This window comes from Triturus cristatus, chromosome 11, assembly GCF_964204655.1.
Source record: "Triturus cristatus chromosome 11, aTriCri1.1, whole genome shotgun sequence".
Classification (NCBI taxonomy): Eukaryota; Metazoa; Chordata; class Amphibia; order Caudata; family Salamandridae; genus Triturus; species Triturus cristatus.
In genome coordinates, this window is record NC_140594.1 from 1142448543 (window position 1) to 1142475209 (window position 26667).

At 45.8% G+C, this 26667-nt stretch overlaps 15 non-coding genes across 15 annotated transcripts; all 15 read right to left on the minus strand.

The window, feature by feature from the left end:
- Window positions 1-1465: 1465 nt before the first annotated feature.
- TRNAG-UCC (transfer RNA glycine (anticodon UCC)) lies at window positions 1466-1537 on the minus strand. The gene has a single exon. It is a non-coding gene; the product is annotated as a tRNA-Gly (tRNA).
- Window positions 1538-2884: 1347 nt separating this feature from the next.
- On the minus strand, window positions 2885-2956 carry TRNAG-UCC (transfer RNA glycine (anticodon UCC)). The gene has a single exon. It is a non-coding gene; the product is annotated as a tRNA-Gly (tRNA).
- A 1510-nt stretch (window positions 2957-4466) lies between these two features.
- Window positions 4467-4538, minus strand: TRNAG-UCC (transfer RNA glycine (anticodon UCC)). Its single transcript has one exon. It is a non-coding gene; the product is annotated as a tRNA-Gly (tRNA).
- A 3102-nt stretch (window positions 4539-7640) lies between these two features.
- Window positions 7641-7712, minus strand: TRNAG-UCC (transfer RNA glycine (anticodon UCC)). Its single transcript has one exon. It is a non-coding gene; the product is annotated as a tRNA-Gly (tRNA).
- A 1521-nt stretch (window positions 7713-9233) lies between these two features.
- Window positions 9234-9305, minus strand: TRNAG-UCC (transfer RNA glycine (anticodon UCC)). The gene has a single exon. It is a non-coding gene; the product is annotated as a tRNA-Gly (tRNA).
- Window positions 9306-10814: 1509 nt separating this feature from the next.
- TRNAG-UCC (transfer RNA glycine (anticodon UCC)) lies at window positions 10815-10886 on the minus strand. The gene has a single exon. It is a non-coding gene; the product is annotated as a tRNA-Gly (tRNA).
- A 1521-nt stretch (window positions 10887-12407) lies between these two features.
- On the minus strand, window positions 12408-12479 carry TRNAG-UCC (transfer RNA glycine (anticodon UCC)). The gene has a single exon. It is a non-coding gene; the product is annotated as a tRNA-Gly (tRNA).
- A 1521-nt stretch (window positions 12480-14000) lies between these two features.
- Window positions 14001-14072, minus strand: TRNAG-UCC (transfer RNA glycine (anticodon UCC)). Its single transcript has one exon. It is a non-coding gene; the product is annotated as a tRNA-Gly (tRNA).
- A 1510-nt stretch (window positions 14073-15582) lies between these two features.
- TRNAG-UCC (transfer RNA glycine (anticodon UCC)) lies at window positions 15583-15654 on the minus strand. Its single transcript has one exon. It is a non-coding gene; the product is annotated as a tRNA-Gly (tRNA).
- Window positions 15655-17001: 1347 nt separating this feature from the next.
- TRNAG-UCC (transfer RNA glycine (anticodon UCC)) lies at window positions 17002-17073 on the minus strand. The gene has a single exon. It is a non-coding gene; the product is annotated as a tRNA-Gly (tRNA).
- Window positions 17074-18594: 1521 nt separating this feature from the next.
- Window positions 18595-18666, minus strand: TRNAG-UCC (transfer RNA glycine (anticodon UCC)). Its single transcript has one exon. It is a non-coding gene; the product is annotated as a tRNA-Gly (tRNA).
- Window positions 18667-20187: 1521 nt separating this feature from the next.
- TRNAG-UCC (transfer RNA glycine (anticodon UCC)) lies at window positions 20188-20259 on the minus strand. Its single transcript has one exon. It is a non-coding gene; the product is annotated as a tRNA-Gly (tRNA).
- Window positions 20260-21606: 1347 nt separating this feature from the next.
- TRNAG-UCC (transfer RNA glycine (anticodon UCC)) lies at window positions 21607-21678 on the minus strand. Its single transcript has one exon. It is a non-coding gene; the product is annotated as a tRNA-Gly (tRNA).
- Window positions 21679-23188: 1510 nt separating this feature from the next.
- Window positions 23189-23260, minus strand: TRNAG-UCC (transfer RNA glycine (anticodon UCC)). Its single transcript has one exon. It is a non-coding gene; the product is annotated as a tRNA-Gly (tRNA).
- A 3102-nt stretch (window positions 23261-26362) lies between these two features.
- On the minus strand, window positions 26363-26434 carry TRNAG-UCC (transfer RNA glycine (anticodon UCC)). The gene has a single exon. It is a non-coding gene; the product is annotated as a tRNA-Gly (tRNA).
- Window positions 26435-26667: the final 233 nt, after the last annotated feature.

The following is a 26667-nucleotide window of genomic DNA, read 5'->3' on the forward strand; positions in this document are numbered from 1 at the left end:
GGCAATCTTGCACCGGTTCCAATGGTGCATTTGGTGTGGATACCAACATGAAAAGCAGTAGAAATTGTCTTGCAGAGGGTAAAGAACTGGGGATTGAAACCAAGGACAAAGCTGTGCAGAAGAGAAGAAATGGAAAGCAGCAGTACAAATAGTGGAAATGAGCATATGGGCAGCATCGGAAGCAAAGCAGCGAAGAGAAAGGGAGTAAATTCCATGAAATGCATAGGAGATTGATAAAAGCAGAACAAAAAGGGAAGAATGAAATTCAAAGCATGCCCCGAAAAACGTGTGAAGGTCCCACCTGTCATTTATGCTTCTAATTGGGTATCTTTACTTTCAAAGTATAGGGTTGATCCTTTGACGATCACTCTCTTGATTTACAGCAGAGACAGATAGTTGAGAAGTCTTTTCTCACATAGCTAGCACAAGCCTGCGCTTTTCCTTGCTGGCAGGGTGGAAATGACAGATTAGTCCTAGGATGAAAAATCAAGCAATATTAGCAGAGGATGGTTTCGATCCATCGACCTCTGGGTTATGGGCCCAGCACGCTTCCGCTGCGCCACTCTGCTCCCTTGTGAAAGTGCTCTCTTTATGCAGAGGAGGAGCTTTCAGCGGAGTGGCAAGGGATTGGTGGGGCTCTCTCCTCATTTGCCTAAGCACATCGCAAGGTATGCTGGGTACAGAAAATCTTCATCTTCCCCACTCACAGTCAGTCATAACTGAAAGTGCAGACCCTCTTAGGAATTAGCCGTTTCAGGCCTTTACCAAGACAGCAGCTCTCTGTCCCTGTCCTTTCTCTGTGATCCTAGCACTAGCATACTCAGGATTTGGCTTTACCTGGGAGCCAGAGATCTACCCGGTGAGGGCTTGCCCGGTGTGAGGCTTTTGAGCGTTTGGGAGCGTTCGGGACGTGAGAGGACGCTGGACAGGAAACTATGCCAATTTAAAGTATCCAACCTTCCTGCTGCAGTGAGAGGCTCTTTCCGTGGAAATCTGCCACTTGGAGTCCTCTCAACTTGCCCTCTGATAAAACATTTTTCTGAGCCGCAGTTACATCCGATGGTTACAAGGTGGCGCTGCATTCAGGTGAGAGCACAAGTATGCACAAAATCTTGGGGACTTTTGCCAGATTTATCGGTGGATCTTGCCTATTATTTTCAGAGGCTAGATATCGCCTAGAAATGCTTTTTAAAATAGGGATGCTGGGGTTATAATGTCTGGTCGGGGCTCAGCCCTTTCATTGCCTGCCCCCAGCAAAATATTTATTATCAGCACATGTGAGTGGTGAGTGCTTTATGGAAAATAGCATATATTGGGACAATGAATGTAGCAGATGAGCCGATCGAGATGTCTACCTACGTGTTTGTTTATTTTTTTATATAACGGCTGATTATTCTGATATTTCAGTTTTGTGACATGTTGCATTAAAATATATCCTGCTTGGAGAATATATAAATATTTGCACTGTGTTGGCCGGGAATCGAACCCGGGTCAACTGCTTGGAAGGCAGCTATGCTCACCACTATACCACCAACACCCTCTGATGTGTGTCATCTAGGTTCCAGATGTTAAAACGCCGAGTGCAGTGGCAATCTTGCACCGGTTCCAATGGTGCATTTGGTGTGGATACCAACATGAAAAGCAGTAGAAATTGTCTTGCAGAGGGTAAAGAACTGGGGATTGAAACCAAGGACAAAGCTGTGCAGAAGAGAAGAAATGGAAAGCAGCAGTACAAATAGTGGAAATGAGCATATGGGCAGCATCGGAAGCAAAATAGGGTTGATCCTTTGACGATCACTCTCTTGAATTACAGCAGAGACAGATAGTTGAGAAGTCTTTTCTCACATAGCTAGCACAAGCCTGCGCTTTTCCTTGCTGGCAGGGTGGAAATGACAGATTAGTCCTAGGAAGAAAAATCAAGCAATATTAGCAGAGGATGGTTTCGATCCATCGACCTCTGGGTTATGGGCCCAGCACGCTTCCGCTGCGCCACTCTGCTCCCTTGTGAAAGTGCTCTCTTTATGCAGAGGAGGAGCTTTCAGCGGAGTGGCAAGGGATTGGTGGGGCTCTCTCCTCATTTGCCTAAGCACATCGCAAGGTATGCTGGGTACAGAAAATCTTCATCTTCCCCACTCACAGTCAGTCATAACTGAAAGTGCAGACCCTCTTAGGAATTAGCCGTTACAGGCCTTTACCAAGACAGCAGCTCTCTGTCCCTGTCCTTTCTCTGTGATCCTAGCACTAGCATACTCAGGATTTGGCTTTACCTGGGAGCCAGAGATCTACCCGGTGAGGGCGAGGCTTTTGAGTGTTTGGGAGCGTTCGGGACGTGAGAGGACGCTGGACAGGAAACTATGCCAATTTGAAGTATCCAACCTTCCTGCTAAAGCGAGAGGCTCTTTCCGTTGAAATCTGCCACTTGGAGTCCTCTCAACTTGCCCTCTGATAAAACATTATTCTGAGCCGCAGTTACATCCGATGGTTACAAGGTGGCGCTGCATTCAGGTGAGAGCACAAGTATGCACAAAATCTTGGGGACTTTTGCCAGATTTATCGGTGGATCTTGCCTATTATTTTCAGAGGCTAGCTATCGCCTAGAAATGCTTTTTAAAATAGGGTTGCTGGGGTTATAATGTCTGGTCGGGGCTCAGCCCTTTCATTGCCTGCCCCCAGCAAAATATTTATTATCAGCACATGTGAGTGGTGAGTGCTTTATGGAAAATAGCATATATTGGGACAATGAATGTAGCAGATGAGGCGATCGAGATGTCTACCTACGTGTTTGTTTATTTTTTTATATAACGGCTGATTATTCTGATATTTCAGTTTTGTGACATGTTGCATTAAAATATATCCTGCTTGGAGAATATATAAATATTTGCACTGCGTTGGCCGGGAATCGAACCCGGGTCAACTGCTTGGAAGGCAGCTATGCTCACCACTATACCACCAACGCCTTCTGATGTGTGTCCTCTAGCTTCCAGATGTTACAACGCCGAGTGCAGTGGCAATCTTGCACCGGTTCCAATGGTGCATTTGGTGTGGATACCAACATGAAAAGCAGTAGAAATTGTCTTGCAGAGGGTAAAGAACTGGGGATTGAAACCAAGGACAAAGCTGTGCAGAAGAGAAGAAATGGAAAGCAGCAGTACAAATAGTGGAAATGAGCATATGGGCAGCATCGGAAGCAAAGCAGCGAAGAGAAAGGGAGTAAATTCCATGAAATGCATAGGAGATTGATAAAAGCAGAACAAAAAGGGAAGAATGAAATTCAAAGCATGCCCCGAAAAACGTGTGAAGGTCCCACCTGTCATTTATGCTTCTAATTGGGTATCTTTACTTTCAAAGTATAGGGTTGATCCTTCGACGATCACTCTCTTGATTTACAGCAGAGACAGATAGTTGAGGAGTCTTTTCTCACATAGCTAGCACAAGCCTGCGCTTTTCCTTGCTGGCAGGGTGGAAATGACAGATTAGTCCTAGGAAGAAAAATCAAGCAATATCAGCAGAGGATGGTTTCGATCCATCGACCTCTGGGTTATGGGCCCAGCACGCTTCCGCTGCGCCACTCTGCTCCCTTGTGAAAGTGCTCTCTTTATGCAGAGGAGGAGCTTTCAGCGGAGTGGCAAGGGATTGGTGGGGCTCTCTCCTCATTTGCCTAAGCACATCGCAAGGTATGCTGGGTACAGAAAATCTTCATCTTCCCCACTCACAGTCAGTCATAACTGAAAGTGCAGACCCTCTTAGGAATTAGCCGTTTCAGGCCTTTACCAAGACAGCAGCTCTCTGTCCCTGTCCTTTCTCTGTGATCCTAGCACTAGCATACTCAGGATTTGGCTTTACCTGGGAGCCAGAGATCTACCCGGTGAGGGCGAGGCTTTTGAGTGTTTGGGAGCGTTCAGGACGTGAGAGGACGCTGGACAGGAAACTATGCCAATTTGAAGTATCCAACCTTCCTGCTGCAGCGAGAGGCTCTTTCCGTGGAAATCTGCCACTTGGAGTCCTCTCAACTTGCCCTTTGATAAAACATTTTTCTGAGCCGCAGTTACATCCGATGGTTACAAGGTGGCGCTGCATTCAGGTGAGAGCACAAGTATGCACAAAATCTTGGGGACTTTTGCCAGATTTATCGGTGGATCTTGCCTATTATTTTCAGAGGCTAGATATCGCCTAGAAATGCTTTTTAAAATAGGGTTGCTGGGGTTATAATGTCTGGTCGGGGCTCAGCCCTTTCATTGCCTGCCCCCAGCAAAATATTTATTATCAGCACATGTGAGTGGTGAGTGCTTTATGGAAAATAGCATATATTGGGATAATGAATGTAGCAGATGAGGCGATCGAGATGTCTACCTACGTGTTTGTTTATTTTTTTATATAACGGCTGATTATTCTGTTTCTGATATTTCAGTTTTGTGACATGTTGCATTAAAATATATCCTGCTTGGAGAATATATAAATATTTGCACTGCGTTGGCCGGGAATCGAACCCGGGTCAACTGCTTGGAAGGCAGCTATGCTCACCACTATACCACCAACGCCCTCTGATGTGTGTCCTCTAGGTTCCAGATGTTACAACGCCGAGTGCAGTGGCAATCTTGCACCGGTTCCAATGGTGCATTTGGTGTGGATACCAACATGAAAAGCAGTAGAAATTGTCTTGCAGAGGGTAAAGAACTGGGGATTGAAACCAAGGACAAAGCTGTGCAGAAGAGAAGAAATGGAAAGCAGCAGTACAAATAGTGGAAATGAGCATATGGGCAGCATCGGAAGCAAAGCAGCGAAGAGAAAGGGAGTAAATTCCATGAAATGCATAGGAGATTGATAAAAGCAGAACAAAAAGGGAAGAATGAAATTCAAAGCATGCCCCGAAAAACGTGTGAAGGTCCCACCTGTCATTTATGCTTCTAATTGGGTATCTTTACTTTCAAAGTATAGGGTTGATCCTTTGACGATCACTCTCTTGATTTACAGCAGAGACAGATAGTTGAGAAGTCTTTTCTCACATAGCTAGCACAAGCCTGCGCTTTTCCTTGCTGGCAGGGTGGAAATGACAGATTAGTCCTAGGAAGAAAAATCAAGCAATATTAGCAGAGGATGGTTTCGATCCATCGACCTCTGGGTTATGGGCCCAGCACGCTTCCGCTGCGCCACTCTGCTCCCTTGTGAAAGTGCTCTCTTTATGCAGAGGAGGAGCTTTCAGCGGAGTGGCAAGGGATTGGTGGGGCTCTCTCCTCATTTGCCTAAGCACATCGCAAGGTATGCTGGGTACAGAAAATCTTCATCTTTCCCACTCACAGTCAGTCATAACTGAAAGTGCAGACCCTCTTAGGAATTAGCCGTTTCAGGCCTTTACCAAGACAGCAGCTCTCTGTCCCTGTCCTTTCTCTGTGATCCTAGCACTAGCATACTCAGGATTTGGCTTTACCTGGGAGCCAGAGATCTACCCGGTGAGGGCTTGCCCGGTGTGAGGCTTTTGAGCGTTTGGGAGCGTTCGGGACGTGAGAGGACGCTGGACAGGAAACTATGCCAATTTAAAGTATCCAACCTTCCTGCTGCAGTGAGAGGCTCTTTCCGTGGAAATCTGCCACTTGGAGTCCTCTCAACTTGCCCTCTGATAAAACATTTTTCTGAGCCGCAGTTACATCCGATGGTTACAAGGTGGCGCTGCATTCAGGTGAGAGCACAAGTATGCACAAAATCTTGGGGACTTTTGCCAGATTTATCGGTGGATCTTGCCTATTATTTTCAGAGGCTAGATATCGCCTAGAAATGCTTTTTAAAATAGGGATGCTGGGGTTATAATGTCTGGTCGGGGCTCAGCCCTTTCATTGCCTGCCCCCAGCAAAATATTTATTATCAGCACATGTGAGTGGTGAGTGCTTTATGGAAAATAGCATATATTGGGACAATGAATGTAGCAGATGAGGCGATCGAGATGTCTACCTACGTGTTTTTTTTTTTTTTTATATAACGGCTGATTATTCTGTTTCTGATATTTCAGTTTTGTGACATGTTGCATTAAAATATATCCTGCTTGGAGAATATATAAATATTTGCACTGCGTTGGCCAGGAATCAAACCCGGGTCAACTGCTTGGAAGGCAGCTATGCTCACCACTATACCACCAACGCCCTCTGATGTGTGTCCTCTAGGTTCCAGATGTTACAACGCCGAGTGCAGTGGCAATCTTGCACCCGTTCCAATGGTGCATTTGGTGTGGATTCCAACATGAAAAGCAGTAGAAATTGTCTTGCAGAGGGTAAAGAACTGGGGATTGAAACCAAGGACAAAGCTGTGCAGAAGAGAAGAAATGGAAAGCAGCAGTACAAATAGTGGAAATGAGCATATGGGCAGCATCGGAAGCAAAGCAGCGAAGAGAAAGGGAGTAAATTCCATGAAATGCATAGGAGATTGATAAAAGCAGAACAAAAAGGGAAGAATGAAATTCAAAGCATGCCCCGAAAAACGTGTGAAGGTCCCACCTGTCATTTATGCTTCTAATTGGGTATCTTTACTTTCAAAGTATAGGGTTGATCCTTTGACGATCACTCTCTTGATTTACAGCAGAGACAGATAGTTGAGAAGTCTTTTCTCACATAGCTAGCACAAGCCTGCGCTTTTCCTTGCTGGCAGGGTGGAAATGACAGATTAGTCCTAGGAAGAAAAATCAAGCAATATTAGCAGAGGATGGTTTCGATCCATCGACCTCTGGGTTATGGGCCCAGCACACTTCCGCTGCGCCACTCTGCTCCCTTGTGAAAGTGCTCTCTTTATGCAGAGGAGGAGCTTTCAGCGGAGTGGCAAGGGATTGGAGGGGCTCTCTCCTCATTTGCCTAAGCACATCGCAAGGTATGCTGGGTACAGAAAATCTTCATCTTCCCCACTCACAGTCAGTCATAACTGAAAGTGCAGACCCTCTTAGGAATTAGCCGTTTCAGGCCTTTACCAAGACAGCAGCTCTCTGTCCCTGTCCTTTCTCTGTGATCCTAGCACTAGCATACTCAGGATTTGGCTTTACCTGGGAGCTAGAGATCTACCCGGTGAGGGGAGGCTTTTGAGCGTTTGGGAGCGTTCGGGACGTGAGAGGACGCTGGACAGGAAACTATGCCAATTTGAAGTATCCAACCTTCCTGCTGCAGCGAGAGGCTCTTTCCGTGGAAATCTGCCACTTGGAGTCCTCTCAACTTGCCCTTTGATAAAACATTTTTCTGAGCCGCAGTTACATCCGATGGTTACAAGGTGGCGCTGCATTCAGGTGAGAGCACAAGTATGCACAAAATCTTGGGGACTTTTGCCAGATTTATCGGTGGATCTTGCCTATTATTTTCAGAGGCTAGATATCGCCTAGAAATGCTTTTTAAAATAGGGTTGCTGGGGTTATAATGTCTGGTCGGGGCTCAGCCCTTTCATTGCCTGCCCCCAGCAAAATATTTATTATCAGCACATGTGAGTGGTGAGTGCTTTATGGAAAATAGCATATATTGGGATAATGAATGTAGCAGATGAGGCGATCGAGATGTCTACCTACGTGTTTGTTTATTTTTTTATATAACGGCTGATTATTCTGTTTCTGATATTTCAGTTTTGTGACATGTTGCATTAAAATATATCCTGCTTGGAGAATATATAAATATTTGCACTGCGTTGGCCGGGAATCGAACCCGGGTCCACTGCTTGGAAGGCAGCTATGCTCACCACTATACCACCAACGCCCTCTGATGTGTGTCCTCTAGGTTCCAGATGTTACAACGCCGAGTGCAGTGGCAATCTTGCACCGGTTCCAATGGTGCATTTGGTGTGGATACCAACATGAAAAGCAGTAGAAATTGTCTTGCAGAGGGTAAAGAACTGGGGATTGAAACCAAGGACAAAGCTGTGCAGAAGAGAAGAAATGGAAAGCAGCAGTACAAATAGTGGAAATGAGCATATGGGCAGCATCGGAAGCAAAGCAGCGAAGAGAAAGGGAGTAAATTCCATGAAATGCATAGGAGATTGATAAAAGCAGAACAAAAAGGGAAGAATGAAATTCAAAGCATGCCCCGAAAAACGTGTGAAGGTCCCACCTGTCATTTATGCTTCTAATTGGGTATCTTTACTTTCAAAGTATAGGGTTGATCCTTTGACGATCACTCTCTTGATTTACAGCAGAGACAGATAGTTGAGAAGTCTTTTCTCACATAGCTAGCACAAGCCTGCGCTTTTCCTTGCTGGCAGGGTGGAAATGACAGATTAGTCCTAGGAAGAAAAATCAAGCAATATTAGCAGAGGATGGTTTCGATCCATCGACCTCTGGGTTATGGGCCCAGCACGCTTCCGCTGCGCCACTCTGCTCCCTTGTGAAAGTGCTCTCTTTATGCAGAGGAGGAGCTTTCAGCGGAGTGGCAAGGGATTGGTGGGGCTCTCTCCTCATTTGCCTAAGCACATCGCAAGGTATGCTGGGTACAGAAAATCTTCATCTTTCCCACTCACAGTCAGTCATAACTGAAAGTGCAGACCCTCTTAGGAATTAGCTGTTTCAGGCCTTTACCAAGACAGCAGCTCTCTGTCCCTGTCCTTTCTCTGTGATCCTAGCACTAGCATACTCAGGATTTGGCTTTACCTGGGAGCCAGAGATCTACCCGGTGAGGGCTTGCCCGGTGTGAGGCTTTTGAGCGTTTGGGAGCGTTCGGGACGTGAGAGGACGCTGGACAGGAAACTATGCCAATTTAAAGTATCCAACCTTCCTGCTGCAGTGAGAGGCTCTTTCCGTGGAAATCTGCCACTTGGAGTCCTCTCAACTTGCCCTCTGATAAAACATTTTTCTGAGCCGCAGTTACATCCGATGGTTACAAGGTGGCGCTGCATTCAGGTGAGAGCACAAGTATGCACAAAATCTTGGGGACTTTTGCCAGATTTATCGGTGGATCTTGCCTATTATTTTCAGAGGCTAGATATCGCCTAGAAATGCTTTTTAAAATAGGGATGCTGGGGTTATAATGTCTGGTCGGGGCTCAGCCCTTTCATTGCCTGCCCCCAGCAAAATATTTATTATCAGCACATGTGAGTGGTGAGTGCTTTATGGAAAATAGCATATATTGGGACAATGAATGTAGCAGATGAGGCAATCGAGATGTCTACCTACGTGTTTTTTTTTTTTTTTATATAACGGCTGATTATTCTGTTTCTGATATTTCAGTTTTGTGACATGTTGCATTAAAATATATCCTGCTTGGAGAATATATAAATATTTGCACTGCGTTGGCCGGGAATCAAACCCGGGTCAACTGCTTGGAAGGCAGCTATGCTCACCACTATACCACCAACGCCCTCTGATGTGTGTCCTCTAGGTTCCAGATGTTACAACGCCGAGTGCAGTGGCAATCTTGCACCCGTTCCAATGGTGCATTTGGTGTGGATTCCAACATGAAAAGCAGTAGAAATTGTCTTGCAGAGGGTAAAGAACTGGGGATTGAAACCAAGGACAAAGCTGTGCAGAAGAGAAGAAATGGAAAGCAGCAGTACAAATAGTGGAAATGAGCATATGGGCAGCATCGGAAGCAAAGCAGCGAAGAGAAAGGGAGTAAATTCCATGAAATGCATAGGAGATTGATAAAAGCAGAACAAAAAGGGAAGAATGAAATTCAAAGCATGCCCCGAAAAACGTGTGAAGGTCCCACCTGTCATTTATGCTTCTAATTGGGTATCTTTACTTTCAAAGTATAGGGTTGATCCTTTGACGATCACTCTCTTGATTTACAGCAGAGACAGATAGTTGAGAAGTCTTTTCTCACATAGCTAGCACAAGCCTGCGCTTTTCCTTGCTGGCAGGGTGGAAATGACAGATTAGTCCTAGGAAGAAAAATCAAGCAATATTAGCAGAGGATGGTTTCGATCCATCGACCTCTGGGTTATGGGCCCAGCACACTTCCGCTGCGCCACTCTGCTCCCTTGTGAAAGTGCTCTCTTTATGCAGAGGAGGAGCTTTCAGCGGAGTGGCAAGGGATTGGAGGGGCTCTCTCCTCATTTGCCTAAGCACATCGCAAGGTATGCTGGGTACAGAAAATCTTCATCTTCCCCACTCACAGTCAGTCATAACTGAAAGTGCAGACCCTCTTAGGAATTAGCCGTTTCAGGCCTTTACCAAGACAGCAGCTCTCTGTCCCTGTCCTTTCTCTGTGATCCTAGCACTAGCATACTCAGGATTTGGCTTTACCTGGGAGCTAGAGATCTACCCGGTGAGGGGAGGCTTTTGAGCGTTTGGGAGCGTTCGGGACGTGAGAGGACGCTGGACAGGAAACTATGCCAATTTGAAGTATCCAACCTTCCTGCTGCAGCGAGAGGCTCTTTCCGTGGAAATCTGCCACTTGGAGTCCTCTCAACTTGCCCTCTGATAAAACATTTTTCTGAGCCGCAGTTACATCCGATGGTTACAAGGTGGCGCTGCATTCAGGTGAGAGCACAAGTATGCACAAAATCTTGGGGACTTTTGCCAGATTTATCGGTGGATCTTGCCTATTATTTTCAGAGGCTAGATATCGCCTAGAAATGCTTTTTAAAATAGGGTTGCTGGGGTTATAATGTCTGGTCGGGGCTCAGCCCTTTCCTTGCCTGCCCCCAGCAAAATATTTATTATCAGCACATGTGAGTGGTGAGTGCTTTATGGAAAATAGCATATATTGGGACAATGAATGTAGCAGATGAGGCGATCGAGATGTCTACCTACGTGTTTGTTTATTTTTTTATATAACGGCTGATTATTCTGTTTCTGATATTTCAGTTTTGTGACATGTTGCATTAAAATATATCCTGCTTGGAGAATATATAAATATTTGCACTGCGTTGGCCAGGAATCGAACCTGGGTCAACTGCTTGGAAGGCAGCTATGCTCACCACTATACCACCAACGCCCTCTGATGTGTGTCCTCTAGGTTCCAGATGTTACAACGCCGAGTGCAGTGGCAATCTTGCACCGGTTCCAATGGTGCATTTGGTGTGGATACCAACATGAAAAGCAGTAGAAATTGTCTTGCAGAGGGTAAAGAACTGGGGATTGAAACCAAGGACAAAGCTGTGCAGAAGAGAAGAAATGGAAAGCAGCAGTACAAATAGTGGAAATGAGCATATGGGCAGCATCGGAAGCAAAGCAGCGAAGAGAAAGGGAGTAAATTCCATGAAATGCATAGGAGATTGATAAAAGCAGAACAAAAAGGGAAGAATGAAATTCAAAGCATGCCCCGAAAAACGTGTGAAGGTCCCACCTGTCATTTATGCTTCTAATTGGGTATCTTTACTTTCAAAGTATAGGGTTGATCCTTTGACGATCACTCTCTTGATTTACAGCAGAGACAGATAGTTGAGAAGTCTTTTCTCACATAGCTAGCACAAGCCTGCGCTTTTCCTTGCTGGCAGGGTGGAAATGACAGATTAGTCCTAGGAAGAAAAATCAAGCAATATTAGCAGAGGATGGTTTCGATCCATCGACCTCTGGGTTATGGGCCCAGCACGCTTCCGCTGCGCCACTCTGCTCCCTTGTGAAAGTGCTCTCTTTATGCAGAGGAGGAGCTTTCAGCGGAGTGGCAAGGGATTGGTGGGGCTCTCTCCTCATTTGCCTAAGCACATCGCAAGGTATGCTGGGTACAGAAAATCTTCATCTTTCCCACTCACAGTCAGTCATAACTGAAAGTGCAGACCCTCTTAGGAATTAGCCGTTTCAGGCCTTTACCAAGACAGCAGCTCTCTGTCCCTGTCCTTTCTCTGTGATCCTAGCACTAGCATACTCAGGATTTGGCTTTACCTGGGAGCCAGAGATCTACCCGGTGAGGGCTTGCCCGGTGTGAGGCTTTTGAGCGTTTGGGAGCGTTCGGGACGTGAGAGGACGCTGGACAGGAAACTATGCCAATTTAAAGTATCCAACCTTCCTGCTGCAGTGAGAGGCTCTTTCCGTGGAAATCTGCCACTTGGAGTCCTCTCAACTTGCCCTCTGATAAAACATTTTTCTGAGCCGCAGTTACATCCGATGGTTACAAGGTGGCGCTGCATTCAGGTGAGAGCACAAGTATGCACAAAATCTTGGGGACTTTTGCCAGATTTATCGGTGGATCTTGCCTATTATTTTCAGAGGCTAGATATCGCCTAGAAATGCTTTTTAAAATAGGGATGCTGGGGTTATAATGTCTGGTCGGGGCTCAGCCCTTTCATTGCCTGCCCCCAGCAAAATATTTATTATCAGCACATGTGAGTGGTGAGTGCTTTATGGAAAATAGCATATATTGGGACAATGAATGTAGCAGATGAGGCGATCGAGATGTCTACCTACGTGTTTTTTTTTTTTTTTATATAACGGCTGATTATTCTGTTTCTGATATTTCAGTTTTGTGACATGTTGCATTAAAATATATCCTGCTTGGAGAATATATAAATATTTGCACTGCGTTGGCCGGGAATCAAACCCGGGTCAACTGCTTGGAAGGCAGCTATGCTCACCACTATACCACCAACGCCCTCTGATGTGTGTCCTCTAGGTTCCAGATGTTACAACGCCGAGTGCAGTGGCAATCTTGCACCCGTTCCAATGGTGCATTTGGTGTGGATTCCAACATGAAAAGCAGTAGAAATTGTCTTGCAGAGGGTAAAGAACTGGGGATTGAAACCAAGGACAAAGCTGTGCAGAAGAGAAGAAATGGAAAGCAGCAGTACAAATAGTGGAAATGAGCATATGGGCAGCATCGGAAGCAAAGCAGCAAAGAGAAAGGGAGTAAATTCCATGAAATGCATAGGAGATTGATAAAAGCAGAACAAAAAGGGAAGAATGAAATTCAAAGCATGCCCCGAAAAACGTGTGAAGGTCCCACCTGTCATTTATGCTTCTAATTGGGTATCTTTACTTTCAAAGTATAGGGTTGATCCTTTGACGATCACTCTCTTGATTTACAGCAGAGACAGATAGTTGAGAAGTCTTTTCTCACATAGCTAGCACAAGCCTGCGCTTTTCCTTGCTGGCAGGGTGGAAATGACAGATTAGTCCTAGGAAGAAAAATCAAGCAATATCAGCAGAGGATGGTTTCGATCCATCGACCTCTGGGTTATGGGCCCAGCACGCTTCCGCTGCGCCACTCTGCTCCCTTGTGAAAGTGCTCTCTTTATGCAGAGGAGGAGCTTTCAGCGGAGTGGCAAGGGATTGGTGGGGCTCTCTCCTCATTTGCCTAAGCACATCGCAAGGTATGCTGGGTACAGAAAATCTTCATCTTCCCCACTCACAGTCAGTCATAACTGAAAGTGCAGACCCTCTTAGGAATTAGCCGTTTCAGGCCTTTACCAAGACAGCAGCTCTCTGTCCCTGTCCTTTCTCTGTGATCCTAGCACTAGCATACTCAGGATTTGGCTTTACCTGGGAGCCAGAGATCTACCCGGTGAGGGCTTGCCCGGTGTGAGGCTTTTGAGCGTTTGGGAGCGTTCGGGACGTGAGAGGACGCTGGACAGGAAACTATGCCAATTTAAAGTATCCAACCTTCCTGCTGCAGTGAGAGGCTCTTTCCGTGGAAATCTGCCACTTGGAGTCCTCTCAACTTGCCCTCTGATAAAACATTTTTCTGAGCCGCAGTTACATCCGATGGTTACAAGGTGGCGCTGCATTCAGGTGAGAGCACAAGTATGCACAAAATCTTGGGGACTTTTGCCAGATTTATCGGTGGATCTTGCCTATTATTTTCAGAGGCTAGATATCGCCTAGAAATGCTTTTTAAAATAGGGATGCTGGGGTTATAATGTCTGGTCGGGGCTCAGCCCTTTCATTGCCTGCCCCCAGCAAAATATTTATTATCAGCACATGTGAGTGGTGAGTGCTTTATGGAAAATAGCATATATTGGGACAATGAATGTAGCAGATGAGGCGATCGAGATGTCTACCTACGTGTTTTTTTTTTTTTTTATATAACGGCTGATTATTCTGTTTCTGATATTTCAGTTTTGTGACATGTTGCATTAAAATATATCCTGCTTGGAGAATATATAAATATTTGCACTGCGTTGGCCGGGAATCAAACCCGGGTCAACTGCTTGGAAGGCAGCTATGCTCACCACTATACCACCAACGCCCTCTGATGTGTGTCCTCTAGGTTCCAGATGTTACAACGCCGAGTGCAGTGGCAATCTTGCACCCGTTCCAATGGTGCATTTGGTGTGGATTCCAACATGAAAAGCAGTAGAAATTGTCTTGCAGAGGGTAAAGAACTGGGGATTGAAACCAAGGACAAAGCTGTGCAGAAGAGAAGAAATGGAAAGCAGCAGTACAAATAGTGGAAATGAGCATATGGGCAGCATCGGAAGCAAAGCAGCAAAGAGAAAGGGAGTAAATTCCATGAAATGCATAGGAGATTGATAAAAGCAGAACAAAAAGGGAAGAATGAAATTCAAAGCATGCCCCGAAAAACGTGTGAAGGTCCCACCTGTCATTTATGCTTCTAATTGGGTATCTTTACTTTCAAAGTATAGGGTTGATCCTTTGACGATCACTCTCTTGATTTACAGCAGAGACAGATAGTTGAGAAGTCTTTTCTCACATAGCTAGCACAAGCCTGCGCTTTTCCTTGCTGGCAGGGTGGAAATGACAGATTAGTCCTAGGAAGAAAAATCAAGCAATATTAGCAGAGGATGGTTTCGATCCATCGACCTCTGGGTTATGGGCCCAGCACGCTTCCGCTGCGCCACTCTGCTCCCTTGTGAAAGTGCTCTCTTTATGCAGAGGAGGAGCTTTCAGCGGAGTGGCAAGGGATTGGTGGGGCTCTCTCCTCATTTGCCTAAGCACATCGCAAGGTATGCTGGGTACAGAAAATCTTCATCTTTCCCACTCACAGTCAGTCATAACTGAAAGTGCAGACCCTCTTAGGAATTAGCCGTTTCAGGCCTTTACCAAGACAGCAGCTCTCTGTCCCTGTCCTTTCTCTGTGATCCTAGCACTAGCATACTCAGGATTTGGCTTTACCTGGGAGCCAGAGATCTACCCGGTGAGGGCGAGGCTTTTGAGCGTTTGGGAGCGTTCGGGACGTGAGAGGACGCTGGACAGGAAACTATGCCAATTTAAAGTATCCAACCTTCCTGCTGCAGTGAGAGGCTCTTTCCGTGGAAATCTGCCACTTGGAGTCCTCTCAACTTGCCCTCTGATAAAACATTTTTCTGAGCCGCAGTTACATCCGATGGTTACAAGGTGGCGCTGCATTCAGGTGAGAGCACAAGTATGCACAAAATCTTGGGGACTTTTGCCAGATTTATCGGTGGATCTTGCCTATTATTTTCAGAGGCTAGATATCGCCTAGAAATGCTTTTTAAAATAGGGATGCTGGGGTTATAATGTCTGGTCGGGGCTCAGCCCTTTCATTGCCTGCCCCCAGCAAAATATTTATTATCAGCACATGTGAGTGGTGAGTGCTTTATGGAAAATAGCATATATTGGGACAATGAATGTAGCAGATGAGGCGATCGAGATGTCTACCTACGTGTTTTTTTTTTTTTTTATATAACGGCTGATTATTCTGTTTCTGATATTTCAGTTTTGTGACATGTTGCATTAAAATATATCCTGCTTGGAGAATATATAAATATTTGCACTGTGTTGGCCGGGAATCGAACCCGGGTCAACTGCTTGGAAGGCAGCTATGCTCACCACTATACCACCAACACCCTCTGATGTGTGTCATCTAGGTTCCAGATGTTACAACGCCGAGTGCAGTGGCAATCTTGCACCGGTTCCAATGGTGCATTTGGTGTGGATACCAACATGAAAAGCAGTAGAAATTGTCTTGCAGAGGGTAAAGAACTGGGGATTGAAACCAAGGACAAAGCTGTGCAGAAGAGAAGAAATGGAAAGCAGCAGTACAAATAGTGGAAATGAGCATATGGGCAGCATCGGAAGCAAAATAGGGTTGATCCTTTGACGATCACTCTCTTGAATTACAGCAGAGACAGATAGTTGAGAAGTCTTTTCTCACATAGCTAGCACAAGCCTGCGCTTTTCCTTGCTGGCAGGGTGGAAATGACAGATTAGTCCTAGGAAGAAAAATCAAGCAATATTAGCAGAGGATGGTTTCGATCCATCGACCTCTGGGTTATGGGCCCATCACGCTTCCGCTGCGCCACTCTGCTCCCTTGTGAAAGTGCTCTCTTTATGCAGAGGAGGAGCTTTCAGCGGAGTGGCAAGGGATTGGTGGGGCTCTCTCCTCATTTGCCTAAGCACATCGCAAGGTATGCTGGGTACAGAAAATCTTCATCTTCCCCACTCACAGTCAGTCATAACTGAAAGTGCAGACCCTCTTAGGAATTAGCCGTTACAGGCCTTTACCAAGACAGCAGCTCTCTGTCCCTGTCCTTTCTCTGTGATCCTAGCACTAGCATACTCAGGATTTGGCTTTACCTGGGAGCCAGAGATCTACCCGGTGAGGGCGAGGCTTTTGAGTGTTTGGGAGCGTTCGGGACGTGAGAGGACGCTGGACAGGAAACTATGCCAATTTGAAGTATCCAACCTTCCTGCTGCAGCGAGAGGCTCTTTCCGTTGAAATCTGCCACTTGGAGTCCTCTCAACTTGCCCTCTGATAAAACATTATTCTGAGCCGCAGTTACATCCGATGGTTACAAGGTGGCGCTGCATTCAGGTGAGAGCACAAGTATGCACAAAATCTTGGGGACTTTTGCCAGATTTATCGGTGGATCTTGCCTATTATTTTCAGAGGCTAGCTATCGCCTAGAAATGCTTTTTAAAATAGGGTTGCTGGGGTTATAATGTCTGGTCGGGGCTCAGCCCTTTCATTGCCTGCCCCCAGCAAAATATTTATTATCAGCACATGTGAGTGGTGAGTGCTTTATGGAAAATAGCATATATTGGGACAATGAATGTAGCAGATGAGGCGATCGAGATGTCTACCTACGTGTTTGTTTATTTTTTTATATAACGGCTGATTATTCTGATATTTCAGTTTTGTGACATGTTGCATTAAAATATATCCTGCTTGGAGAATATATAAATATTTGCACTGCGTTGGCCGGGAATCGAACCCGGGTCAACTGCTTGGAAGGCAGCTATGCTCACCACTATACCACCAACGCCTTCTGATGTGTGTCCTCTAGCTTCCAGATGTTACAACGCCGAGTGCAGTGGCAATCTTGCACCGGTTCCAATGGTGCATTTGGTGTGGATACCAACATGAAAAGCAGTAGAAATTGTCTTGCAGAGGGTAAAGAACTGGGGATTGAAACCAAGGACAAAGCTGTGCAGAAGAGAAGAAATGGAAAGCAGCAGTACAAATAGTGGAAATGAGCATATGGGCAGCATCGGAAGCAAAGCAGCGAAGAGAAAGGGAGTAAATTCCATGAAATGCATAGGAGATTGATAAAAGCAGAACAAAAAGGGAAGAATGAAATTCAAAGCATGCCCCGAAAAACGTGTGAAGGTCCCACCTGTCATTTATGCTTCTAATTGGGTATCTTTACTTTCAAAGTATAGGGTTGATCCTTTGACGATCACTCTCTTGATTTACAGCAGAGACAGATAGTTGAGAAGTCTTTTCTCACATAGCTAGCACAAGCCTGCGCTTTTCCTTGCTGGCAGGGTGGAAATGACAGATTAGTCCTAGGAAGAAAAATCAAGCAATATCAGCAGAGGATGGTTTCGATCCATCGACCTCTGGGTTATGGGCCCAGCACGCTTCCGCTGCGCCACTCTGCTCCCTTGTGAAAGTGCTCTCTTTATGCAGAGGAGGAGCTTTCAGCGGAGTGGCAAGGGATTGGTGGGGCTCTCTCCTCATTTGCCTAAGCACATCGCAAGGTATGCTGGGTACAGAAAATCTTCATCTTCCCCACTCACAGTCAGTCATAACTGAAAGTGCAGACCCTCTTAGGAATTAGCCGTTTCAGGCCTTTACCAAGACAGCAGCTCTCTGTCCCTGTCCTTTCTCTGTGATCCTAGCACTAGCATACTCAGGATTTGGCTTTACCTGGGAGCCAGAGATCTACCCGGTGAGGGCTTGCCCGGTGTGAGGCTTTTGAGCGTTTGGGAGCGTTCGGGACGTGAGAGGACGCTGGACAGGAAACTATGCCAATTTAAAGTATCCAACCTTCCTGCTGCAGTGAGAGGCTCTTTCCGTGGAAATCTGCCACTTGGAGTCCTCTCAACTTGCCCTCTGATAAAACATTTTTCTGAGCCGCAGTTACATCCGATGGTTACAAGGTGGCGCTGCATTCAGGTGAGAGCACAAGTATGCACAAAATCTTGGGGACTTTTGCCAGATTTATCGGTGGATCTTGCCTATTATTTTCAGAGGCTAGATATCGCCTAGAAATGCTTTTTAAAATAGGGATGCTGGGGTTATAATGTCTGGTCGGGGCTCAGCCCTTTCATTGCCTGCCCCCAGCAAAATATTTATTATCAGCACATGTGAGTGGTGAGTGCTTTATGGAAAATAGCATATATTGGGACAATGAATGTAGCAGATGAGGCGATCGAGATGTCTACCTACGTGTTTTTTTTTTTTTTTATATAACGGCTGATTATTCTGTTTCTGATATTTCAGTTTTGTGACATGTTGCATTAAAATATATCCTGCTTGGAGAATATATAAATATTTGCACTGCGTTGGCCGGGAATCAAACCCGGGTCAACTGCTTGGAAGGCAGCTATGCTCACCACTATACCACCAACGCCCTCTGATGTGTGTCCTCTAGGTTCCAGATGTTACAACGCCGAGTGCAGTGGCAATCTTGCACCCGTTCCAATGGTGCATTTGGTGTGGATTCCAACATGAAAAGCAGTAGAAATTGTCTTGCAGAGGGTAAAGAACTGGGGATTGAAACCAAGGACAAAGCTGTGCAGAAGAGAAGAAATGGAAAGCAGCAGTACAAATAGTGGAAATGAGCATATGGGCAGCATCGGAAGCAAAGCAGCAAAGAGAAAGGGAGTAAATTCCATGAAATGCATAGGAGATTGATAAAAGCAGAACAAAAAGGGAAGAATGAAATTCAAAGCATGCCCCGAAAAACGTGTGAAGGTCCCACCTGTCATTTATGCTTCTAATTGGGTATCTTTACTTTCAAAGTATAGGGTTGATCCTTTGACGATCACTCTCTTGATTTACAGCAGAGACAGATAGTTGAGAAGTCTTTTCTCACATAGCTAGCACAAGCCTGCGCTTTTCCTTGCTGGCAGGGTGGAAATGACAGATTAGTCCTAGGAAGAAAAATCAAGCAATATTAGCAGAGGATGGTTTCGATCCATCGACCTCTGGGTTATGGGCCCAGCACGCTTCCGCTGCGCCACTCTGCTCCCTTGTGAAAGTGCTCTCTTTATGCAGAGGAGGAGCTTTCAGCGGAGTGGCAAGGGATTGGTGGGGCTCTCTCCTCATTTGCCTAAGCACATCGCAAGGTATGCTGGGTACAGAAAATCTTCATCTTTCCCACTCACAGTCAGTCATAACTGAAAGTGCAGACCCTCTTAGGAATTAGCCGTTTCAGGCCTTTACCAAGACAGCAGCTCTCTGTCCCTGTCCTTTCTCTGTGATCCTAGCACTAGCATACTCAGGATTTGGCTTTACCTGGGAGCCAGAGATCTACCCGGTGAGGGCTTGCCCGGTGTGAGGCTTTTGAGCGTTTGGGAGCGTTCGGGACGTGAGAGGACGCTGGACAGGAAACTATGCCAATTTAAAGTATCCAACCTTCCTGCTGCAGTGAGAGGCTCTTTCCGTGGAAATCTGCCACTTGGAGTCCTCTCAACTTGCCCTCTGATAAAACATTTTTCTGAGCCGCAGTTACATCCGATGGTTACAAGGTGGCGCTGCATTCAGGTGAGAGCACAAGTATGCACAAAATCTTGGGGACTTTTGCCAGATTTATCGGTGGATCTTGCCTATTATTTTCAGAGGCTAGATATCGCCTAGAAATGCTTTTTAAAATAGGGATGCTGGGGTTATAATGTCTGGTCGGGGCTCAGCCCTTTCATTGCCTGCCCCCAGCAAAATATTTATTATCAGCACATGTGAGTGGTGAGTGCTTTATGGAAAATAGCATATATTGGGACAATGAATGTAGCAGATGAGGCGATCGAGATGTCTACCTACGTGTTTTTTTTTTTTTTTATATAACGGCTGATTATTCTGTTTCTGATATTTCAGTTTTGTGACATGTTGCATTAAAATATATCCTGCTTGGAGAATATATAAATATTTGCACTGTGTTGGCCGGGAATCGAACCCGGGTCAACTGCTTGGAAGGCAGCTATGCTCACCACTATACCACCAACACCCTCTGATGTGTGTCATCTAGGTTCCAGATGTTACAACGCCGAGTGCAGTGGCAATCTTGCACCGGTTCCAATGGTGCATTTGGTGTGGATACCAACATGAAAAGCAGTAGAAATTGTCTTGCAGAGGGTAAAGAACTGGGGATTGAAACCAAGGACAAAGCTGTGCAGAAGAGAAGAAATGGAAAGCAGCAGTACAAATAGTGGAAATGAGCATATGGGCAGCATCGGAAGCAAAATAGGGTTGATCCTTTGACGATCACTCTCTTGAATTACAGCAGAGACAGATAGTTGAGAAGTCTTTTCTCACATAGCTAGCACAAGCCTGCGCTTTTCCTTGCTGGCAGGGTGGAAATGACAGATTAGTCCTAGGAAGAAAAATCAAGCAATATTAGCAGAGGATGGTTTCGATCCATCGACCTCTGGGTTATGGGCCCAGCACGCTTCCGCTGCGCCACTCTGCTCCCTTGTGAAAGTGCTCTCTTTATGCAGAGGAGGAGCTTTCAGCGGAGTGGCAAGGGATTGGTGGGGCTCTCTCCTCATTTGCCTAAGCACATCGCAAGGTATGCTGGGTACAGAAAATCTTCATCTTCCCCACTCACAGTCAGTCATAACTGAAAGTGCAGACCCTCTTAGGAATTAGCCGTTACAGGCCTTTACCAAGACAGCAGCTCTCTGTCCCTGTCCTTTCTCTGTGATCCTAGCACTAGCATACTCAGGATTTGGCTTTACCTGGGAGCCAGAGATCTACCCGGTGAGGGCGAGGCTTTTGAGTGTTTGGGAGCGTTCGGGACGTGAGAGGACGCTGGACAGGAAACTATGCCAATTTGAAGTATCCAACCTTCCTGCTGCAGCGAGAGGCTCTTTCCGTTGAAATCTGCCACTTGGAGTCCTCTCAACTTGCCCTCTGATAAAACATTATTCTGAGCCGCAGTTACATCCGATGGTTACAAGGTGGCGCTGCATTCAGGTGAGAGCACAAGTATGCACAAAATCTTGGGGACTTTTGCCAGATTTATCGGTGGATCTTGCCTATTATTTTCAGAGGCTAGCTATCGCCTAGAAATGCTTTTTAAAATAGGGTTGCTGGGGTTATAATGTCTGGTCGGGGCTCAGCCCTTTCATTGCCTGCCCCCAGCAAAATATTTATTATCAGCACATGTGAGTGGTGAGTGCTTTATGGAAAATAGCATATATTGGGACAATGAATGTAGCAGATGAGGCGATCGAGATGTCTACCTACGTGTTTGTTTATTTTTTTATATAACGGCTGATTATTCTGATATTTCAGTTTTGTGACATGTTGCATTAAAATATATCCTGCTTGGAGAATATATAAATATTTGCACTGCGTTGGCCGGGAATCGAACCCGGGTCAACTGCTTGGAAGGCAGCTATGCTCACCACTATACCACCAACGCCTTCTGATGTGTGTCCTCTAGCTTCCAGATGTTACAACGCCGAGTGCAGTGGCAATCTTGCACCGGTTCCAATGGTGCATTTGGTGTGGATACCAACATGAAAAGCAGTAGAAATTGTCTTGCAGAGGGTAAAGAACTGGGGATTGAAACCAAGGACAAAGCTGTGCAGAAGAGAAGAAATGGAAAGCAGCAGTACAAATAGTGGAAATGAGCATATGGGCAGCATCGGAAGCAAAGCAGCGAAGAGAAAGGGAGTAAATTCCATGAAATGCATAGGAGATTGATAAAAGCAGAACAAAAAGGGAAGAATGAAATTCAAAGCATGCCCCGAAAAACGTGTGAAGGTCCCACCTGTCATTTATGCTTCTAATTGGGTATCTTTACTTTCAAAGTATAGGGTTGATCCTTTGACGATCACTCTCTTGATTTACAGCAGAGACAGATAGTTGAGAAGTCTTTTCTCACATAGCTAGCACAAGCCTGCGCTTTTCCTTGCTGGCAGGGTGGAAATGACAGATTAGTCCTAGGAAGAAAAATCAAGCAATATCAGCAGAGGATGGTTTCGATCCATCGACCTCTGGGTTATGGGCCCAGCACGCTTCCGCTGCGCCACTCTGCTCCCTTGTGAAAGTGCTCTCTTTATGCAGAGGAGGAGCTTTCAGCGGAGTGGCAAGGGATTGGTGGGGCTCTCTCCTCATTTGCCTAAGCACATCGCAAGGTATGCTGGGTACAGAAAATCTTCATCTTCCCCACTCACAGTCAGTCATAACTGAAAGTGCAGACCCTCTTAGGAATTAGCCGTTTCAGGCCTTTACCAAGACAGCAGCTCTCTGTCCCTGTCCTTTCTCTGTGATCCTAGCACTAGCATACTCAGGATTTGGCTTTACCTGGGAGCCAGAGATCTACCCGGTGAGGGCGAGGCTTTTGAGTGTTTGGGAGCGTTCAGGACGTGAGAGGACGCTGGACAGGAAACTATGCCAATTTGAAGTATCCAACCTTCCTGCTGCAGCGAGAGGCTCTTTCCGTGGAAATCTGCCACTTGGAGTCCTCTCAACTTGCCCTTTGATAAAACATTTTTCTGAGCCGCAGTTACATCCGATGGTTACAAGGTGGCGCTGCATTCAGGTGAGAGCACAAGTATGCACAAAATCTTGGGGACTTTTGCCAGATTTATCGGTGGATCTTGCCTATTATTTTCAGAGGCTAGATATCGCCTAGAAATGCTTTTTAAAATAGGGTTGCTGGGGTTATAATGTCTGGTCGGGGCTCAGCCCTTTCATTGCCTGCCCCCAGCAAAATATTTATTATCAGCACATGTGAGTGGTGAGTGCTTTATGGAAAATAGCATATATTGGGATAATGAATGTAGCAGATGAGGCGATCGAGATGTCTACCTACGTGTTTGTTTATTTTTTTATATAACGGCTGATTATTCTGTTTCTGATATTTCAGTTTTGTGACATGTTGCATTAAAATATATCCTGCTTGGAGAATATATAAATATTTGCACTGCGTTGGCCGGGAATCGAACCCGGGTCAACTGCTTGGAAGGCAGCTATGCTCACCACTATACCACCAACGCCCTCTGATGTGTGTCCTCTAGGTTCCAGATGTTACAACGCCGAGTGCAGTGGCAATCTTGCACCGGTTCCAATGGTGCATTTGGTGTGGATACCAACATGAAAAGCAGTAGAAATTGTCTTGCAGAGGGTAAAGAACTGGGGATTGAAACCAAGGACAAAGCTGTGCAGAAGAGAAGAAATGGAAAGCAGCAGTACAAATAGTGGAAATGAGCATATGGGCAGCATCGGAAGCAAAGCAGCGAAGAGAAAGGGAGTAAATTCCATGAAATGCATAGGAGATTGATAAAAGCAGAACAAAAAGGGAAGAATGAAATTCAAAGCATGCCCCGAAAAACGTGTGAAGGTCCCACCTGTCATTTATGCTTCTAATTGGGTATCTTTACTTTCAAAGTATAGGGTTGATCCTTTGACGATCACTCTCTTGATTTACAGCAGAGACAGATAGTTGAGAAGTCTTTTCTCACATAGCTAGCACAAGCCTGCGCTTTTCCTTGCTGGCAGGGTGGAAATGACAGATTAGTCCTAGGAAGAAAAATCAAGCAATATTAGCAGAGGATGGTTTCGATCCATCGACCTCTGGGTTATGGGCCCAGCACGCTTCCGCTGCGCCACTCTGCTCCCTTGTGAAAGTGCTCTCTTTATGCAGAGGAGGAGCTTTCAGCGGAGTGGCAAGGGATTGGTGGGGCTCTCTCCTCATTTGCCTAAGCACATCGCAAGGTATGCTGGGTACAGAAAATCTTCATCTTACCCACTCACAGTCAGTCATAACTGAAAGTGCAGACCCTCTTAGGAATTAGCCGTTTCAGGCCTTTACCAAGACAGCAGCTCTCTGTCCCTGTCCTTTCTCTGTGATCCTAGCACTAGCATACTCAGGATTTGGCTTTACCTGGGAGCCAGAGATCTACCCGGTGAGGGCTTGCCCGGTGTGAGGCTTTTGAGCGTTTGGGAGCGTTCGGGACGTGAGAGGACGCTGGACAGGAAACTATGCCAATTTAAAGTATCCAACCTTCCTGCTGCAGTGAGAGGCTCTTTCCGTGGAAATCTGCCACTTGGAGTCCTCTCAACTTGCCCTCTGATAAAACATTTTTCTGAGCCGCAGTTACATCCGATGGTTACAAGGTGGCGCTGCATTCAGGTGAGAGCACAAGTATGCACAAAATCTTGGGGACTTTTGCCAGATTTATCGGTGGATCTTGCCTATTATTTTCAGAGGCTAGATATCGCCTAGAAATGCTTTTTAAAATAGGGATGCTGGGGTTATAATGTCTGGTCGGGGCTCAGCCCTTTCATTGCCTGCCCCCAGCAAAATATTTATTATCAGCACATGTGAGTGGTGAGTGCTTTATGGAAAATAGCATATATTGGGACAATGAATGTAGCAGATGAGGCGATCGAGATGTCTACCTACGTGTTTTTTTTTTTTTTTATATAACGGCTGATCATTCTGTTTCTGATATTTCAGTTTTGTGACATGTTGCATTAAAATATATCCTGCTTGGAGAATATATAAATATTTGCACTGCGTTGGCCAGGAATCAAACCCGGGTCAACTGCTTGGAAGGCAGCTATGCTCACCACTATACCACCAACGCCCTCTGATGTGTGTCCTCTAGGTTCCAGATGTTACAACGCCGAGTGCAGTGGCAATCTTGCACCCGTTCCAATGGTGCATTTGGTGTGGATTCCAACATGAAAAGCAGTAGAAATTGTCTTGCAGAGGGTAAAGAACTGGGGATTGAAACCAAGGACAAAGCTGTGCAGAAGAGAAGAAATGGAAAGCAGCAGTACAAATAGTGGAAATGAGCATATGGGCAGCATCGGAAGCAAAGCAGCGAAGAGAAAGGGAGTAAATTCCATGAAATGCATAGGAGATTGATAAAAGCAGAACAAAAAGGGAAGAATGAAATTCAAAGCATGCCCCTAAAAACGTGTGAAGGTCCCACCTGTCATTTATGCTTCTAATTGGGTATCTTTACTTTCAAAGTATAGGGTTGATCCTTTGACGATCACTCTCTTGATTTACAGCAGAGACAGATAGTTGAGAAGTCTTTTCTCACATAGCTAGCACAAGCCTGCGCTTTTCCTTGCTGGCAGGGTGGAAATGACAGATTAGTCCTAGGAAGAAAAATCAAGCAATATTAGCAGAGGATGGTTTCGATCCATCGACCTCTGGGTTATGGGCCCAGCACACTTCCGCTGCGCCACTCTGCTCCCTTGTGAAAGTGCTCTCTTTATGCAGAGGAGGAGCTTTCAGCGGAGTGGCAAGGGATTGGAGGGGCTCTCTCCTCATTTGCCTAAGCACATCGCAAGGTATGCTGGGTACAGAAAATCTTCATCTTCCCCACTCACAGTCAGTCATAACTGAAAGTGCAGACCCTCTTAGGAATTAGCCGTTTCAGGCCTTTACCAAGACAGCAGCTCTCTGTCCCTGTCCTTTCTCTGTGATCCTAGCACTAGCATACTCAGGATTTGGCTTTACCTGGGAGCTAGAGATCTACCCGGTGAGGGGAGGCTTTTGAGCGTTTGGGAGCGTTCGGGACGTGAGAGGACGCTGGACAGGAAACTATGCCAATTTGAAGTATCCAACCTTCCTGCTGCAGCGAGAGGCTCTTTCCGTGGAAATCTGCCACTTGGAGTCCTCTCAACTTGCCCTTTGATAAAACATTTTTCTGAGCCGCAGTTACATCCGATGGTTACAAGGTGGCGCTGCATTCAGGTGAGAGCACAAGTATGCACAAAATCTTGGGGACTTTTGCCAGATTTATCGGTGGATCTTGCCTATTATTTTCAGAGGCTAGATATCGCCTAGAAATGCTTTTTAAAATAGGGTTGCTGGGGTTATAATGTCTGGTCGGGGCTCAGCCCTTTCATTGCCTGCCCCCAGCAAAATATTTATTATCAGCACATGTGAGTGGTGAGTGCTTTATGGAAAATAGCATATATTGGGATAATGAATGTAGCAGATGAGGCGATCGAGATGTCTACCTACGTGTTTGTTTATTTTTTTATATAACGGCTGATTATTCTGTTTCTGATATTTCAGTTTTGTGACATGTTGCATTAAAATATATCCTGCTTGGAGAATATATAAATATTTGCACTGCGTTGGCCGGGAATCGAACCCGGGTCAACTGCTTGGAAGGCAGCTATGCTCACCACTATACCACCAACGCCCTCTGATGTGTGTCCTCTAGGTTCCAGATGTTACAACGCCGAGTGCAGTGGCAATCTTGCACCGGTTCCAATGGTGCATTTGGTGTGGATACCAACATGAAAAGCAGTAGAAATTGTCTTGCAGAGGGTAAAGAACTGGGGATTGAAACCAAGGACAAAGCTGTGCAGAAGAGAAGAAATGGAAAGCAGCAGTACAAATAGTGGAAATGAGCATATGGGCAGCATCGGAAGC